The sequence below is a fragment of the Hevea brasiliensis genome, chromosome 12 (assembly GCF_030052815.1).
Source record: "Hevea brasiliensis isolate MT/VB/25A 57/8 chromosome 12, ASM3005281v1, whole genome shotgun sequence".
Taxonomy (NCBI): Eukaryota; Viridiplantae; Streptophyta; class Magnoliopsida; order Malpighiales; family Euphorbiaceae; genus Hevea; species Hevea brasiliensis.
Genome location: NC_079504.1, coordinates 29,842,003 through 29,850,362, shown reverse-complemented (window position 1 = coordinate 29,850,362; position 8,360 = coordinate 29,842,003). Strand labels below are relative to the sequence as shown.

Here is an 8,360-nt window from a genome sequence, read left to right as displayed (position 1 = left end):
CATGGACTTTCTAAGGGATTCAATTCTGAGCCACCAAGAATTGAATCAGGGCATTCCTAGGTGCATTTCATTCATTCATTTTACAAGAGTTGCTGAAGGAGTACATAATCAACACTTGATCTTGAATTCCTCCCACTGGTCCCACCAATGCTCTTGACCTCCTTGAACTTTTTGCAATCCAATATTACATAGTAATCCTTGGCATACCAAGGCGAATTTACAAGAACTTAAATAAATGAAATTACAACCCAAAAATTATTACAAACTTAATAATACATGCCCAAAATAAATTAAAATAAATTAATTAATTTACAATCCCAAAGAAACATAAAAGAAATAAATCCAATCACATTGGTCTTTTATAGTCCATGATCATCCATCATGCATATCACTATTTAACAATTAAATAAAACATACATACTTAAATTAAATTAAATATCTCATATTCAACTTAAAAATTCAGATTTGAATATGATTCAAATAAATTTAAAAATTCAGATTTGAATCTCATTCAAACAAATTTAAAAATTCAGATTTAAATCACATTCAAACAACTTTAAAAATTCAGATTTGAATCACATTCAAACATTTTTTAAAAAATCAGATTTGAATCACATTCAAACATTTTTTAAAAAATCAGATCTGAATTTTATTCAATCAATTTTAAAAAATCAGATTTAAATATGATTCAAACAACTTTAAAAATTTAGATTTGAATCACGTTCAAACAACTTTTAAAATTCAAATTTGAATCACATTCAAACAATTTTTAAAATTCTGATTTGAATCATAATTTAATTGTGTGATAAAAATTCTAATTAAACAATTTAATTAGACATAAAATGGATCTTAGATCATACAACAATTGCACATTCACCATCCATTTACCTTTGCACACCATTGTGGTGCATCAACCATGCGCACCATGGTGTTCATCATTTGTGCCGCCACCTTGGCTTTGCAACCAGCAATGAACTTTTGATCTCATGATCAAACACACAATTAAATCATATAAACATCAATCTAAATGGCAAATATAGTGGCTCTGATACCAATTGTAGGAACGGAAGCGTGAAAAAAATAAGTTTATACCATTGAATTTAAAAATTTTTCACCTAGGGTCACATGCATCATGCAAGATTTATTTTTGTCTATTTGATTTCAATGATAAACAACATATTAAAACTCTTTTAATATGTTTTTGGATCTGTATTTGCCATTTAAGATTTTAAAATTAATCAGATTAATTTTAGAACTCTAGATTAAATCAAGAACGATTACACTAACCTCTTGATGCAATCGCAATGTCTGCGCCTTTGAGATTCGTCTTCAGGACACCAGATGTTGTCTCTTTAGCTTGTCCACACCAAGAACACCTATGGCAGCCCTTGAACAGCTTCTAAAGCTTTTTCTATTAATTAGAAATTCAAGTTCTGCCTTTTAAGAGATTAGAGATGTAAACAGGACACTAGAAACAATTTCTAGTGTTCTTAATTCAAGAGATTGATGGCTAATCTCTTTGAATTGATGAGAGATGAAGAAGAATATATGAAGAGCCTCAAAATGGAGTGACAAAGGAGAGGAGTGGCTGCTGGTTGTTTTTCTTTTCATACAACACTTAAATAGCTAGGTTAACACATTAAACCCTTGCCACATGTCACCCTTTGATTAGCTCTAGGTTTAAGTGACCCAATCACATTGTGCCAAGTGTCAAACCTAGATTTAATCTTGATTTTAATCATCTTACATGATTAAAAAACATTTGGCAAGCTTATGTGTAATCCCATGTGTCACCATCTCATGGTGCCACGTGTCACACTGTGAAATGACCAAAATGCCCATGTGTCTTAATTTTGAGTTCTTAACCCAAAATAATTATTTTTCTTCTTCTACTTAATTTATATCAAATATAAATTAATTAATTAATCTCTATTAATTAATTTCTCATTAATTAAATTCATATTTAAACACTTTAAATATAAATTTAACTTATACTATACATCCAATAATCTAGATTTGGTTTCAAGTCATGCTAGGGACTTTGCAATTTAATTGCAAACCAAACCTATTTAATTAATCAATTAAACTCTTTAATTAATTAATTAAATCATATTTAAATAGGTGATAACTTGTGTATGTGTGTGACTTACTAGGCTCATCACTAATTGGCAATGAGACATGATATCAACTCTTAATATCATCAGAACTCTTTCTTACCATAAATAATTTCTCTAAATCATTTTATGAACCTCATAGACCATGGTTAACACCTAGCATAGCATGCCATGGCCACCCAATTAGTAATAAGGTTTACCTTAAATGAACCTATAATCATATGTTACCATGCACTAGAATCTCTCTGTTACAAAATCCCAACTCAAGCTGGAGTCATGGTTTATGTCAAACTCCATTTGCTATAAATATTATGTTCTCTTTTAATTCCAGTTCTTGATTAAAAGATTTTTCTCATCGAAACTCTTTTACGAATAAATCTATCTGTCTGGCCAGAACTTGAAACATCAAGAATAATTAAATGAACATAGGATTTTATCTCTATTTACTTAGAGGAACAGATTCCATCTTGATCAACACCTATCTCCATATATAACTAGTAGGAGCCAACACATGCCCATATACCCATATATAGTACAAGTATGAAAGCAGTATCAAACTCAAACTACCTATATACAAGATAACTGTGCTATCTCTGGTCTAAAGATTATATTATCCAGAAAGATTTATGACAAAACATTGACAAGAGTAAACTCCATGTGCTTGTCATAAGTGTCACTGGTTCGGCCTACTTATCATTTATAAGTGCATATCATGTTTGTTATATGGCATGAGACTCACCATTCCATCTTATTTATATCTCATATAAATAACTTGGGAACAAACATGAATACAATCTTTCTGGATAAGTCATGTCCTTATTATGAAGTATCCTCGATTGTGAACCTATTTATGATACTTTGTGCTAGAAATATTGTCACTCATATTTGATGCATACATTTTGCATAATCATTTAGGTCTAATTTTATAACTCTTTTTATTTGATTATTAGTTATTTTTAGCTAATTTCATTAGTTAATTAGTTAGTTTTTCATAGTTGTCAATTTTGCATTAATTTGTAATTTTTACTTTGTTTTGTAGGAAAAATGGTGTTTTTGAAGGACTAAAGAGAATTTTGCCATTGAGGAGTGTCTTCTACAGCCAAAAGATGTCAAAAACAAGTTTTCAAGCTGAAATATGCATTGACCAAACTGTGCATAACTTGCCGCATAAGCTATGCAGATCTGCATAAGGAGAAAGATCACTGTTCCAGAACCAGCCGAAATGTGCATAAGGAGATCGTGATAGCTTATGCACATTCTCGCCTCCCTTATGCACCTTCACGGAATTGTGCATAACCTATGCACCAAGTCATGCGATTCGCATAAGTGACTCGTAACCAGTAAAATCGCATAAGGGACTGCATAACTTATGCAATCCACTTATGCAGTCCCATAAAGAGTTCATTAATGAGCTGGCAGGAGATTCCCTCTAATAATTCCTCCTAGAACATACCATTTTAGGGCTCCATGTCAGAAAAATGCTATAAATAGTCTCATTATCCCATTTTTAAAGAGAGACAAGGAGCAAAGAAGAAAAGGAGAAGAGAGGCAGAATTTGAGGAGTCACTTTCACCTTCCACACCATTTTCAACCAAGATTTGCAGATTTCTTTCTTCCCTTATATTTTTCTATACTACTAGTGTTTAATTTCTTATTTCTTAGCTTTGATTAAAGCTCTATTTCCATTTAAACTCAATATATCTTGTAAGCATTATGGATAGTGAGTAGTTTACTTTTGATTCTGGAGTAAGGGTTGTAATATTTGAGATATTTTGTGGATTTTGATTGGGTAATCTATATTTTGTGGTCTTAATGAGTTTTATTCATTTCTTGTGTGCTTAATGACATGCTTAGTGTAGGATCCCATTAAGTAATGTTCTTAATCCATGGTTGAAGCACCGAAAGGAGAAGGCCTTGTGATAGATAATCAAGAAATTGGACTTAATTAACTTAGACCTAGAAATAGGCTAAGGATTAAGAGGATTCACAGATTAATTAAAGAACTTAATGGGTCTTAATTAATTCTAAGTTCACGAAAGTAGGATTAGATTGATTAAGGCACTCTTTGTCTCACTCGAAAGGGAATTCAAAGGATTTAAGAATTAATCTCCTTAAAACCATTTAGTTTCACAAGATTGGATAACCAATTTAAAATTCCAAAATAACTCGAATATGAAACCCCGAACTCCGGAATCGCCTTTTTACCATTGTTAATTTCTAATCGAATTTAATCATTTGCCATTTTGAATATTGCCATATTTGAACTTGCTTATTTCAATTTGATGCAATTTTAGTTTAATTAATACATTGTTGAATAGAATATTAATTTTGCACATTTAGATTGCATACTCCATTACCCATTAATTCATTATTTTAATTTCATAAATACTTCGATTTAGTCAACTTTTATATCAAAAATTCAATTATTAACACAACTCCTCGTGGGATCGATATTTTTCTATACTACTTGTACGACCCGTGCACTTGCGGTTGGGACGCATCAAGTTTTTGGCGCCGTTGCCGGGGAGTTGTTTGTTTAAGATTGAATTCTTGATTATTTTAGTTGTTTATAGTTTTATTTTTGTTATCTTTTCATTTTTTGTGTTTGTTTGTTCTTTTTCAGGTACTTTTAATCTTTTATGAGAAGAGCTAGAAGCTCAAGTGACACAACCTTACTGTTCAATCCTGAAATTGAGAAATTTTGTAAAGCCAACAAGAAAGAAACCAGAAAAAGAAAAGAAGCCTTGAGAGAAACCGAAATTGAAGCAGACATGGCTGATGAAAGAATTAGAATTGGTGTTGGTAATACTGGAAATGGTCAAAATAATGAAAATGAAGCCCAAGGAGAAGAAGTTGTTAATGCAAACGTGCCTAGGGGAAGTATGATGGATCATGCTTTTCCACGTTTTGATGACTTGAGAGAGAGCATAGCAAGACCAAGGATTGATGCAAATAGCTACAAGATGGATTTTGGAGTTCTTCAAATGATTCAAAATTCTCAATTTGGAGGACATCCTTCTGAAAATCCACACACACACTGAAGAAGTTTGCTATGATTTGCGACATGCAAAAACAACCTGGAGTGTCTGATGATGCAGCAAGATTGAAGTTATTCCCATTCTCTTTGAAAGATAGAGCATTGGATTGGCTTGATTCTTTACCTCACAACTCCATTACAAATTGGGAGCAACTCACTGATGCATTTCTTGCACAATATTTTCCACCTGGAAAAACTCAAGAGTTGAGGAATCAAATGACAGCTTTCAGACCAAGAGAGGATGAAACTCTCTATGAGTCATGGATGAGATGGAAAGAATTAGAGAGATTATGCCCACATCATGCCATTCCAAAATGGATGATAAATCAGAATTTTTACACAAATGTCACTCCTGCAATCAGAGGAATTATTGATGCTCAAACAGGAGGAGAATTTATTATAAAGCATGAAGATGAAGCTTATGAGCTATTGGAGAAAATTGCAAAGAATACTCATCTTTGGAGTAGTCCAAGAGGATCAGCTCCAACTCAGAAAAGGCAAGCTGCTGGAATGTATGATCTTGATCCATTCAACATGATTAATGCAAAATTTGATGCACTTACAAATGTCCTTGCTAAGAAGATGGAAGATTTGAGTATGTTGGTTAGTTCATCATCATCAGCTGGAAGTTCACAACAAGTGGCTTATGCAGAGGAAACAACCAGCTGTGGAGTAGATTATGGAGAACAAGCAGCATATGTTGGTAATTATGGAAATAAGCAAATGGGGAATCCTTATTCTCAAACTTACAATCCAAATTGGAGGAATCATCCCAACTTTTCATGGGGAAATCAGCAAAGTCAAGTTCCAAATCAGAATTTTCAACCACAACAGCAAAGTCAAGTTCCATATCAGCAAAATAGGCAACCATTGCCTAATTTTCAGCAGAAAAATATGAACCCTCCACCAAAACAGCAAGAACGAAATTCCACCACTGAAGCTTTATTGCAACAGATACTTGCTAACCAAAATAAGCATGATGAGGAGATGAGAGAGGTGAAAGCAAGGCTGGAACAGATGCAAACACACAACAGAATGCTGGAAAACCAGATTGCACAACAAGCATCCTCCTCAAGTGCTAAGTCTTTTGGAAAGCTTCCAAGTCAACCAGAAAATCCAAGAGAGCAGTGTCAAGCTATTACTTTAAGAAGTGGAAAAGTTATAAATGATGAGAAGAGTGAAAACAGTGAGAAGAGAGAAAATGAAAAAGGAACTGATGGGAGTGAAAAACAAGAGAGTGCAGAAAAATGTAAAGAGGAAATTGAAGAGAAGGAAGAGAAATATATACCTCCTGAACCCTACAAGCCACAGCTTCCCTTTCCACAAAGATTTCACAAAGCCAAGCTTGATAGGCAATTTGGGAAGTCTTAGAAGTTTTGAAGAAACTTTACATAAATGTGCCTTTGTTGATGCTCTTTCACAAATGCCCTCTTATGCAAAATTCTTGAAAGAAATTCTCTCAAACAAGAGGAAACTTGAAGATGATGAAACTGTAGCTTTGACAGAAGAATGTAGTGCTATCCTCCAAAGGAAACTTCCTCCAAAGCTTAAGGATCCAGGGAGTTTTTCAATTCCATGCCACATTGGAGAGTCTTGTTCTACAAAAGCCTTATGTGATTTAGGGGCTAGTGTTAGCCTTATGCCCCTTTCCATCTATGAGAAGCTCAACATGGGAGATCTAAAGCCAACCCACATTTCTCTTGATTGGTGATGAGATCAATCAAGTATCCTGAAGGGATTTTGAAGAATGTGCCTCTGAAGGTTGGGAAGTTCTACATACCTGTTGACTTTGTCATCTTGGACATGGAGGAAGATTTTAATATTCCAATTATCTTGGGAAGACCCTTTCTAGCTACAACAGGAGCATTGATTGATGTGAAAGGAGAAAAGCTGACTCTTAGGGTTGGTGAAGAGCAATTGGTTTTCAATATTAATAACACTATGAAAAAGCATCATTCTGAAGCTGATACTTGCTTGAGAGTTGATATCATTGATGAGCTGGTTGAAGAACACTTCAGAAAGAAATATCCAGAAGATCCACTTGAAAATTGTCTGGTTCATGGAGGAGGCATAGATTATGACAACCCTCATGTGGCTGCATATGCTCAACACTTAGAGGGAAGTCCACCATTCATTTCTGCTCCAGTTTTTCAACTCACACAAAAGGAAAAAGTCGAATCTAAGCAACCATCATTCAAGGAAGAAGATGCACCTAAGGTAGAACTTAAGCAACTTCCTTCTCAGCTCAGGTATGAATTTCTTGGCACCAATAACACTTATCCAGTAATTGTAAATGCAAACTTGAGTACCTTAGAGGCTGATAAGTTGTTAAGAGTGTTGAGACAATTTAGGAAAGTCTTAGGATACACCATAGATGACATTAAGGGAATAAGCCCACACTTTTGCATGCATAGAATCAGTTTGGAAGAAAATTGTAAACCATCTATTGAACATCAGAGGAGGTTGAACCCAAATATGAAAGAAGTTGTTAAAAAGGAAATTTTGAAGTTGCTTGATGCAGGGATCATTTACCCTATCTCAGATAGTACTTGGGTGAGCCCAGTACATGTTGTCCCAAAAAAGGGTGGAATGACAGTTGTCAAAAATGAAAATAATGAATTAATTCCCACCAGAACAGTGACTAGTTGGCGAATGTGCATAGATTACAGAAAATTAAATGTTGCCACTAGAAAAGATCATTTTCCACTTCCCTTCATTGATCAGATGTTGGAAAGACTAGCTAGGCATTCTTACTTTTGCTATTTAGATGGATATTCAGGTTTTTTTCAAATCCCTATCCATCCAAATGATCAAGAAAAAACCACTTTTACTTGTCCATATGGAACCTTTGCTTATAGAAGGATGCCATTTGGGTTATGTAATGCACCAGCCACTTTTCAAAGGTGCATGATGGCAATCTTCTCAGATTTCATTGAAGACATAATGGAGGTTTTTATGGACAATTTTTCTGTTTATGGATCTTCATTTGATATATGCTTGGCTAACCTTTCTAGAGTTTTGCAGCGATGTGCAGATACTGACCTTGTGTTAAACTGGGAAAAGTGTCATTTCATGGTTCAGGAAGGGATAGTGCTTGGACATTTGGTATCTAACAGAGGAATAGAGGTTGATAAAGCCAAAGTTGAAGTGATAGAGAAGATGGCTCCTCCTACCAATGTCAAGGGAATTCAAAGTTTCCTAGGACACGT

At 34.1% G+C, this 8,360-nt stretch overlaps 1 non-coding gene across 1 annotated transcript; it reads right to left on the bottom strand.

Moving 5' to 3' along the window:
* Positions 1-5,351: 5,351 nt before the first annotated feature.
* LOC131171605 (small nucleolar RNA R71) lies at positions 5,352-5,459 on the bottom strand. The gene has a single exon (XR_009142265.1). It is a non-coding gene; the product is annotated as a small nucleolar RNA R71 (small nucleolar RNA).
* Between the last annotated feature and the right edge of the window lie 2,901 nt (positions 5,460-8,360).